The sequence below is a fragment of the Camponotus vicinus genome, unplaced genomic scaffold (assembly GCF_025532165.1).
Source record: "Camponotus vicinus isolate PSW18456_S1 unplaced genomic scaffold, iyCamVici1.0 SCAF_2, whole genome shotgun sequence".
Lineage (NCBI taxonomy): Eukaryota > Metazoa > Arthropoda > Insecta > Hymenoptera > Formicidae > Camponotus > Camponotus vicinus.
This window is the reverse complement of record NW_028141956.1, coordinates 25,060,937-25,072,840: the sequence shown is the minus strand read 5'-3', so window position 1 is coordinate 25,072,840 and position 11,904 is coordinate 25,060,937. Positions and strand designations below refer to the sequence as shown.

At 35.8% G+C, this 11,904-nt stretch overlaps 1 long non-coding RNA gene across 3 annotated transcripts in view; it reads left to right on the top strand.

The window, feature by feature from the left end:
- The first annotated feature begins 38 nt into the window (after positions 1–38).
- Positions 39–11,904, top strand: part of LOC145967215 (uncharacterized) — a 66,947-nt gene continuing 55,081 nt past the window's right edge. For 2 of the 3 annotated variants that reach the window (XR_014437311.1, XR_014437310.1), the window contains exons 1-2: positions 39–201; positions 5,594–5,711. This is a non-coding gene — a long non-coding RNA (uncharacterized LOC145967215). Of the gene's footprint in view, positions 202–5,593; positions 5,712–7,446; positions 9,109–11,904 lie in introns of those variants that run through there. The other variant, XR_014437312.1, reaches the window with a different exon arrangement.

Genomic DNA, 11,904 nt, shown 5'->3' with positions numbered 1-11,904 from the left:
GGCCGCGCGACGCCGTGGCAGCACCGTTCGATGACGTCGCGACGCTGCGCCGCTCGTATGTTTTGCGCAGGAAGGAGGACGCTACGCAGCCGAGTAAAAAAAAAACAAAGTTTATTTATACAAGGACTCGCGTCCCGCGAACCTATCCCGTGGATCCTCGTAGGAAAGATCGCACACCGACTGATTCTTGAATGTTTAATGGTGAGTGAGAGAAAGAATTGACTCGATATAACCTATGTATGAATATGATCTGTTAGTATAATGTGCGTACTTCAAGCGGTGCGATGTGTTGTCGGTAAGATCTCAAAATACGCAAATTTCCAATAACATTAATATTTGCGGATAATTCGTGTTTTTTCGTCATTAATTGAACCGAGTGAGATTTGTATCATATATTTGGATGCGTTTTTTGCGGTCCAATATTCCAATTATTCTTGTTTTGGAAAATATGCATCGTTTTTGCATGGGAAAAATATCATACACATACATACACAAGCACAATTCTCGATACTTGTTATAGATTAATTTAATTTCGATGTTTTAAGTAACGTACGATAACAATGTGATAATCTGGAAATAATTTTATTGCGAAGGTTAGGTTAGGTTAGTTTATATAAGATAAATTAAAAATATTAAAATATATACAATAATAAAAAATATACTCTTTACACATTTTTTTCTTTATGGTACGATTCTTTAGCGAAAAAAATAAAGAAATTCAGCAATATGCGCAATATATTCTATATTTGTTCTTTAATTGCACGATTTCGTAACAATTGCATTAGTCGGACATTATTTCAATTACGGCATTATAATCGTTATCTTCGCCAACTGATATTACGTTCCGTTTGAATTACGCATGTAGACAATGCGCTTCGGATTCCCATTCAAACAATAATAAAGAAAAGGTCGTCTTTAATTTATGCGTCTGTCTTACTTTTACACCGCGACCATAATCACAACCATTCAGGATTCTAGTTTCACCTTCATGTACGGATGATTTGCAATTAATATGTTATACATCACGCACACAAAAACAATTTCAGAAATATTTTATAAAATTTATATTATAATTTAGAAAACACACAAAAAAATATAACTGCAAAAACTATAATTTATACCTATCACTTTGTTATTGATTATCTTTCTTTAATTAATGTGGATAATTTAATATTACACAAACGTGTAATATTAAAGTTATTATTACATAATAAATGGAAACAATAAAATTTCCATAATTTTAAATTTAAATTTTGTAAAAGATAACCAAATCTTTTTATTAATACGAGTGCATTTAACATTTATTCTGTGTGCTTATTGTATATTTTATTTTATTTATTATTTGCAATACACTTTTTTAATATGATTTTTATTATCTTTTATATAGGTTTTTGATGATATACATAAGAGAATGAAACATGAATTATTATTTTTCACGTACAACAACTTTGTAAATCTCTCTTCTAAGCTGATCCTGGCTAAAAAGGTTTGCATAACATTGAGATTTAAACGAGAGAAACAGTGTTCGTTTTACGAATCGACTACGAGAAATGCGCAAGCACGGAGCACACGAACACGCAGAGAATTATTTGCAAATGAATAATCGCTCGTGAGTCAACTAAGAGAACCGAGAGAGAGAGAGAGACGAACGACTTGTGTCGCCGTACATGATTCATGAATTTTGCGCGTTCGTTAAAGCCTTTCTGTAGACGCTAGTACAGCGCAGAGGAATGCCAGATTAGATACGTAAGCAACGTTTATGGCAAATGGAATTAGAAGACTGACCGCGCTTATCGGGCGCCGTACCTTGTTTCCGTTCGAGCTATCGCAGTCGAGCTATCGCTTGTTGGAGGCTGAACGCGCAAGTCAAAAAATATTTTTTTAATCGGTTATTGTACTCGAATTGCTTTGTTTGCGTGCTTGACGTTTCTGTCGCACTACACAATCGTTCTATGAAGTACAATCGAAAGAGTCTCGATCGTAACAATGACTTGGGATCAATAGCGTCGTCTCGATCAATGATACTATTGACGATATTTTTGAAAGTAGCAAATTTTTTATAAAATTTCAAATAAGCTTTTTAATCTCGCGAATCTTAATCGTGTGAAATGGAAATATCGAAATAAATTACGCAATACTTTTATCATTTTTTTTTAATTTGTAATTAACAGATTGCAATGCATGCACACGTACATATCGAACATATATACAGTCTAAATTATTTTAAGGAGAGAAAGATCCTTTCTCTCAAACATTTATCTCGAAATTGTTCCATGTCTGGGGGGAGTACTGCAGATATTATCTGTTAAATTGCGAGTAGAATATATAGCACTGCGTTGGAACCTGACCTCATGTAACCCCTCAACTTCGGCTGCGTTCTCGGATACATTCGCCGTTCAGTAGGTTAAGACGCTTGGCACCATAAACATGCTGGCCGCAGTTGGACTCAAGCCCAACCTTCGAAAAGCTTTCTTGTAACGGGATACAGTAGTACGTCGATTCTTGCTGCGAAACCAGGGATGTTTGTTAGACAGAAAATCTTTCTCTCCCTCTCTCTATCTCCCTCTCCCTCTCTCTCTCTCTCTCTCTCTCTCTCTACACGTGCGAATACGCTGCGCATGTCCCAATAAAATGACTCGACTGGTCATTCGGGGCCATTAACATATTAATTCAATTATTCAGTTTAGAACGTTATATTACGTTGATCGATGTTTGTAAACCGTATTGCATTTCTAGCATGAAATGCTACGAGCATACGTAAATAATTGAGCAGAATGAAACGAGTTTCAACCCTTTACTGATCCGAGTTTAGTCGGGAATAAAGCGATATGATAATCCAATACAAAATATCGTGAGCGTGCGGCAAATTGGCGCAAAAAGTTGCTTCTCTTAATATCATTCAATTCCGTTATAAATTCCGCCACTGCAGCAATTTTTATTTAATATCACATAATACTTTACGTGGCGTTATATTAATTGCAAAATTAGCATAATGTATTCTTTATAAGTCCCGATCGTATTTATATTGTTCTGAATAATTAAATAATAATATCGCCGTGAGATATTATTATTTACAGCCTATAATAAATGTCATCTCATAATATTTGCAATTCTAAAAAATGCATATTTCGAAAATAATATTTCCAAATGATGATTAAATTTTTGAAAATTCATATTACTGGTCACGATGTTCAATAATATTCGTACAGATACATACAAAATATCTCGTTAAAACTGCTTCGCTCAACAAGACTTGTGTCGTTCCTGTGTTTTTTCTGTAACACATAAGTTTCCTCATACTTTTGTCATAATCTGCATATCACAAACGAAGGTTAATAACAATGGACGGCCACGTCGTCGATATTTAGTGCGCGTTTCTTTTTCAAGTTGCGCCAACAGTTTCGACGATCCGTGCCTAGAGCGCAAGAAACTAAACGCTAAGAATGACGTAATCTCGGTTGCATAATGCTACGACAAACGTTCGCAGCACATGTGCGCTCGTAGTACCACTATTCGTGTCAACTATTATTCTTCAAACGACCATCGACGCGGCATCATTGGCCACGCTGCGCATTCGCGCATCCTTGAAGCTGGAATTTATGGCACAAGGCCGTATATAGGCGCTTATGTGGTCTAGGTGTCTAGGATTTCTTTCGATAATGTCACGTCGACGTTTTCGCGAAATAGTAAGCGATATTAACCGAGCGGAGCGTATCGAAGGCGCTCGCATCTCCGTCATTGCCGGAAGTGACGGCGATTATTATTATTAACGGAGAGATCCTTAATCTCGTAATCCTATCGTGCACGCCAGATGATTCCGGTAAGTCGTGCTGAAAATTTGCGCTACAGATTAAACCGACAAGACGCACAACGACGAAGACTACGACTACGACGTATCTAAGCCTTCGAGAATGATTCTTGATATTTCTTACGATCAAGAGAAAGTATCATGATTACGAAGAAAATATTGAAGATGCGATACTAAAAAAAATACAAGATTGCAAAATTAAAAGTCACATATATCACTTTTAATGTATTATTTAATAATGTTATGTTGTATAGAATCATAAAAATGTAAATGATTGCAACTTGATAACCCTCATTCACGCTTCGATGCTTGAAACGCTTCAAATATTTCCGATTAATGTTTGCGCCGATCTTATACACTTTAATGGTTCGTGAAACTGATGTGCACATATTATTACCTCTTATGAAGGAAATCGAAGAGAATGTTCTTAGGAACTTAATTCTTGAGAGAGACCTTTCTGCGCGTAAAGCGTGATGAAAAATGCCGACACGCATAAGGAAACCACTATTACCACGGCAACCCTTATGTCCACGAATTTGGACGCTGTAAGTTTGACAAAGCCATCGATTTAAGGAACCCTCTTTCCTTAGCCGATATCAGAATGGAGCGATTGACTGAGAGCTTTTCCGAACGTACGTGTAAATATTCCCACAAGCGAGGATCTCGACGAAATTAAGGGAGACTACGATACACATTCCACAAGATGATGCATGATATGTATTGTAAACGATAAATTCTAAAATCAATTTTTATGGATATCGAAAAGATTCTCGTTATAAGATCAGTTATTGAATATTATTATATGTTATTGATATTCTATTATATATATTTTTTTTATTTTGATTGTATTTATTTTGTTAATATTGCTATTTTTATGAAGTGTTGAGTGCTTTTGAAAGAGAAAAATTGCATTAGATTCTAAATGTATTCTAAATGTATTCTAAATGTATGAATATATAATTAATATAATATTATTTTATATATGTGATATATCTCTCTTAAAAAAAATTGACTTCTGTAATTATATATAAGATCATATATAATTATTATAGAATCATATATAAGTATATAATCATATTTAATATTCCACATTTGGCGCGATATCACCATCTTATTTTTATAATCATATTCGATTAGACCTACATTTGAAAACAGATCTGTCCAAATATAATTATATAAAAATAAAATCATATTGCGCCAAATTTCAGATATTACTATATATAGTTATATATAATTATATATGTCATCAGAGGTTTTTTCACATCTAATTATGTCTATTTACATCTGATTATTATAATATATTCATTATATCTATTATACCCATTTTTTCTTGGAATATTTTTCTCATAAATAAAAACTTTGTGGCAATTTAATTATCTATAAAATTAATATTTAAATGTCGATATGTACAAAATATTTTGTGAAAAATTATTATTAATAATTATTATTATAAAATCGCGAAATATAAATAGTTTGTGTTGTGTATCATTCCGTAAAATGTTATTCTAGATATTTTATTAAATAAATTAAAATATTAGAAAGATAGAAAAATAAGCTCCAGAAAAACAAAGTAAAAATTAAATTGTACTCTAGGTAATCATAAATAATCATATGTATAAAATCTGAAGAAAAAATCTTTATATGTTATTTTATGAAAATGCACTTCTTCAGGCTTCTTGATCCACACTAACAGTCCATAAAATTCAAGAAAATGAATTGGCGGAATGCAAAACGTACTATTTATTATAGCATATTACTAACTTCTCTTGCATCATATGTTTGCAGGAACTTATCTGGAGAAATAATTATAAAAGAAGAGAGAGAGAATCCCTTTTCTCGGACTAAGGCAGACTGCTTGAGCAATAAGTCAAGAAACAAATCCGGAAAGTACCATTTGGCTGAGGTAAGTTTCCACATAATACTGTATATGTATTTATGAAAAGGGAAGAATACTCTAGAGATTTATAAAAAATCTGAAAATACAGATGCAAAATTTCTTGATGTATCTTTTAAGAGATTTGAATTTTGTTTCTTTAAATATATGATATTTTCTCTATCGATATTAAAAAGAAATTCTATATATATAGAATATTTATGTGCAAGAAATTTATGTTAGAGATATTTTTTATTATTTTTCTATGCAATTATTATTTATAAATAACTGTTTATTAAATTTCTCACATTTATTTCGAATTACGTTTGTCTTATGTTTAAAATACAATGATTATTTCTCTACAATTTTACGTACGTTTTGTTGAATTAAAAATAACAATTTTAAATAGTTATTTGATATCCAAATTTAGTTTAAAGTCGAAGTAGAGAATCATGTAATAAAATATAAAATTATATACACTTATTGCAAAATGTGTTCTTTCTAAACGAATACTGATATTAATTTTTAAAAACCACAAAAAATATGTCTTTATTATTTTAATTTCAAAAATCAGTAATTTTTACATTAAAATCAATATACACGTGACTGTTTACTGTGTATTTCAATTACAAAAACGGGTAAACATTGTACAATGTTATATTTAAAGAAACATATCTTTTCTATTCGCTTTAATACTGAAATATGGAGCCGAGGTAATATATTAGTGATATTTCTGAAGTCGAATCTTTATCCCACTTATTCGAGTCGCGGCACGCGTTATATATATACCACCAAAACCTTCGTCACACGAAACGTGCCCGGTTTCTCGACCAACAACACTACGCCTACGCCTACTCTCTACGATCCTTCATCTTTGTAAGCGAGGGTTAAGTTTAAGGGTAAAGCAAACAACCCTTGAAAGGAGTCGCCTATGGTTTGATCGATGCACGATTCTTGTACTCGGCCATTTGCTTTCTGAAAAAAAATATATCCACGTTTGTCCATAATATAAACAAAAGTAAAAAGAACTATTAAATAATAAATATCATAGATGATATATCATCATATGACAATAAAAATATTTAATCATTATAAATTGTTTATTTTAAAAATGATATAACTTTGAAAAGTATTGCACTTTAATTAGATTCTTAATTTTTGTAAATTTTAGAAAATAGATTTACAGCAAAGTTAATGCAATTTGAAAAATAAAATTGATGTTAAAAGATTAATTCCATGTTGGAGCTGTTGTGAAAGAAATTGTCGTTCGTTCTTCGTTCGATACGCTGTGTTTTTGTTCTTCCTAATTATTTCTATCTATTAGCAAAGACAAAAGATGATATAATTCATAGTGATAGTGAAAAGAAAATGGTGCTTGGCATTCTAATGGATTGCATTGATTGCATTTTACTATTTTAGTCCCTATCGTTAACATATCTAATTTAGGAGAGTTGAAATTTCTTCTGAATCTTTTTTCTGACGTCGCATTAGTTCGCTGGCAAATGAAATATTCGGATATTTTATCAGTTATTTCCGCGCTCTCTGGCATTTCGACGTCCTGTCTCGCTGACCCAGTCCGGCGTTTTTGCTCTGCGAGCTCCGAAACTATTCTTATGTTTTCTCTCGCTATTTTCCATCGAGCTCCAATATAGCGTGTTCACCACGGTACGGTTAACCTGGGGGATAAGCAAATCCCGTCGTCCCGTTACGACATATACAACGATACGCGCTACTGCCACGAAAGTGAATTAACTTTATATTATAGGCCGTGGCGGAAGATCGTCGTTACTTTAACCCCAACACGACCGGTTAGAACCCGTGCCAAGCCTTTTTTTCGCCCGCGAGAGAAGGAGAGAGAAGATCACGGAAATTTCTCGGCGGTATAAGATATCTCACGGGATATCGTGCAAAGCATGGGAGGAAGCGGGCGCCGGGTCTTTTATCTCGACTCGCCGCAAAGACGACCGGTGAGTATAGACTGAAAGGCCTCGGGATGTAGAAGGAGAAGAGGGAGCGCGCCCGGCGGCACGAAATTTCACTTAGGCTCTTGTCGGGGGTGAATTGCGAGGATGAGTCGCTGCGAGTGTATTTCGGGGTCGACATCGCGCCAGGGCGTACGTATCGCACGGCGTGTTTTCTTCGTGTATATCTCAATGCCACGAGCGGCATCGAGCCGCGTCGAGGAAGGCGAAAAACAAGCCGGCAAGAAAGCGCGCTTTAATGGACGAAACGAGTTTCCAGCCACATGGAGCGCTATTGCTTCCGCCTTATTTTCTGCCCCTTTCGTCAACATCCCGGCATTACGTCGTATATACACCCTCACGTTCGTCGATTTACGGCTGAAACAACACTGATCACGTCGAGCTATTCATTTCGAGTTACATCCAGCCGTTGGATTTTTCAAGTTCACTCGCGTTTGCACTGTCATTTTTACGAAAAGGAAAAAAGAGAGAGAAAGTCAAATCAGGAAAAAACGCAGAGAAATGAAAGACTAATTTGATTTGATGTAAAATGGATATTCCGCGAACAGTGATCGAACCATGTCGAGAGTGCGATGGGAAGCTGCTGGATAATGGTACTCGGCGGGAATCGAGAGAGGAACCGCACTGCTCTGCCGATCGAAAACACATCGGACGGGAGGATCATATGCACCCGCGTGAATATTGATACGCTGATATCGACTGTAATATATTATTCGGAGAGGGACGTGCGCGATAATATTTTACACGCGGCGACTTCATATTTTATGCAAAAGGCTGTAAAACGCAAGCGGCCGCGAATAGTTTTTGATGATTCCTCTGCGGGCTGTGTTTTATGGGGAGTCGCGCGTTAGGATTTTTCGCGCATCTCAAATATTCTTTTTAAACGGAATCGTCGCTTCTTGCGTGACGTTAAAACGAGAATCAGTTCGTTAATGAGGACGTGGGCTCATGGTATAAAACGCGCTTTCTGTGTAGAATTTGCATAAAGAACTTGTGCAGAAATTTTCAGTTTGTTTTTTATACTTTTCGCTTTTATAAACGCTGCAAGGTTACTCTTTCCACATTTGTTTTTGTAAAGGCGACTGTGCAACCTGATTAACATGCATTAATATCTCTCGAATCTTAATCGAGCGAAATTTTTGGCATACTTCTCGCTACTGTTTTGCCCGTCATTAATTAATACTATATTAATCAAGCATCTCTTAGACACGCAATGTATATTTATGTTTTGAAACGTACTGATTGACATGTAGTTAGTAATGCGGACAACGAGCACATTTGAATGATATTCATGTAGCATGACTGTCACTTATCAATGCATCGCGAAAGAAGGATCAACTTAATGATCGAGTGACTGGAGATACGATGAATCACTCATCGCTCGGAGAAAGAAACCGAACACGCTCTAGATAACTAAAATTAAAATTAAAAGGTCGCAATCTTTTCTTAGTGACATTAAACTTTAAATATTTACGATTATTGCAACAATGATTGAATATTATAATATATTTTTTAAAACTTGCTCCGAAGTTAATATAAATATAAATTATAATATCAATTATCCAATTATTCTATTAATATTTCTAATAATTTCTGTCAATGCCTTCGTCATAAATATATATAAATGTATTTACTTAATATTTTTTCTTTGCAAGAATCATATTCATAATCATGTTAAATCTTTTCATCAAAAAAAGATATAACGACTTGAAATTTGAGTTAATTCCTTTTTTACGTGAACATGATCATGAACATCATATAAGAAAGGGATATAATAAATTGATATTTAATTTCTTAATTTTAATACATGTCGGGGGGAAAAATTACTTTTAAGATAACTGGTTAAAGGAGAAATATTTTAAAATTCTATATAATATAAAATATAATTCACTCTCTAATATTTTATATTAAATAGGATTTTAAAATATTTCTCCTAGAAATATCTTTGAAAACATTACGAGTGACTAATCAACGAAAAATTTGTCATACAATTTTGTCACATAAAATTTATCATATCATTATGAGTGGCTAATTGAATATCAAAAATTTGTCATACAATTTTATCATATAAAATTTATCATATCATTGTGAATGACTAATCAAATGTCAAAAATTTATCATACAATTTTACAAACATGTAAAGATGTTACAATTTCTTATTTCGTCATTAGATGTAAACTTCTTGTAACTTGTTAAACGTATTATAGTTTCGTAAATGCATTACAAAGCGTTGCAACGTAGTGTGATGAACGGACAAAAAGGGAACGAAAAAAATGGCGAAATAGATAAAGGGAATTTTTCTTCGTACACCGGAAGGAGTACACCGCTAACAGAGTTCGAAAGAGTTAAACTTTATCGCTACCGGAGAGGAAGTGAGGGAATGAAAGACAGAGAGGAGAAAGCGCCCCGAGGACGAGGATTCCTTCCAACTCTCTTTGTTCCAATTATCGCAGCCTCATCCCAGACTAGACGAGCTTGCTCACCGACGCGATTTGACCTTTTCCGCTTCCGGTTAACCGCACGCTATAGCCGGTTATTCTTCTCTCTAGCGACACGAGTTTTACTGGTTGCTCAGGTGCCGTTGCTTCCATCCGCGGTTTCATAAAATGTTAACGTGCATTTGCAGTGTGTAAGAATTCCCGACGTAATTGCTTTTTACAACATCTCGTCGCGTTCCTTTGTTCACTAACGCGCAGCCTGATCATAATAAAAAGCTCTTAATTAATTAGCAACTTCACGCACAAGATAAAATATAACCGAGCTTTTTAAATGGACGAAAAATTCAAGTAACATTGCGCTTTTTTATTCGTGTCTTATTAACTCTTTACATCATAAAATTCTTATTTGTATGAAATAAATATTTCAATTATAAAAAGAAAGAATATAGAAAGATTCTCTGGCTCATATAACACACAATTTTAATGATTTTTTATAATTTTACTTAAAGTTTTAATAAATAACAAATGGTATTTATCTGCAATTTAATATTGGGAATTAAAGTTGCAATAATGCATTTTCCTTGAAGTTGAAGTATCACGTTTATAACCGAGAAATTACCTCGATACGGAGGATTGCTGAAAGGTGGTTTGAAAGCGAGCAGTCCGACGTATTCGAATCGGTTTACTTGGAGCATGTTGGGCACTTAAAAAACATCCTTCGTGGGGTGGGTTCCGGGCAAGCGTTGAGCCGGTCTGAAAAGGGTGGTTCGAACCGCCGGCGAATAGGCAGTGGATTCGACGATGGCAAGTGGGAGGTAGAGGACGACGAACGAAAGGCTGACGTTCAACGGAGTTACATTGAGCCAGATGGATCGGCGATCGTTTGTCGTTCTTAACGCCGCGGGAGGGCTCAACGGCGGCGTTGATATTCACCGACTGATGCCGGAAAAATTACCCGATTAGTTGGCATCCATCGCACCGCACCCTTGTTCCCTTCCCTTGCCAAGGTGCAGCGACCCATCACCGCTTTTCCCTCCTCGCTCGTCCCGACCGGCTTTTCAACCCCCTCATACCTCGGAGCTCGTCGAAGCGCCTGGAACAAATTCAGCGCAGCGTAATTCGCTCTCATTAATTAGGATTTTCGCGGCGAGAGAAATTAGCCAGAAGCGGCTAAAACCTACGTTGGTGCGCAGGACAGTGATTTGTTTCGTAAGTCGCCATCGTCGCTCGCGGAGAACAAGTCGAATTTAGACGAAATTTTCTTATTATTGACGGAAATATATTTAATGTGCGAGGAGAAGGAAAAATCTTTCGTCTCTCATCCCGCGCGTTATTTCTAATCCGAATCAACATGCAGAGAGAATCAACATTTGATATTCTCCCTCGATGTTTTCGGAAGAGCTACTAAGGGAATGCTCGCGGTTTGTGTCTCAAACGTTATTGCGACGACGTATAACTGCGCCGCGAAGTCACCCGGCATAACCAGACATTCAAGACTGCGGTTGGATATCCGCGGTGCATTGTTATCGAGACAATGATGTGGAGTGACGGTCGACAACGTACGAGCAGCGAAGATTCGCAAGCGCGTCTCGGAGCAGCGCTCGTTCTTGATAATGTAACAGACAGCTCTCGGAAGGCGGTTGGGATATGGAGGGCGGTAAGTGTGGCTTAGCGCGGCTCTTAATAATTCGGGCGTACCGGAGTGCCTCGCGTAATAGGCCCTTCCAACATACGCTTACGCGTACCTACGTGCACACACGTACACATGCCCACACATACCCGGCCATTTATGCGCGGCCGCAT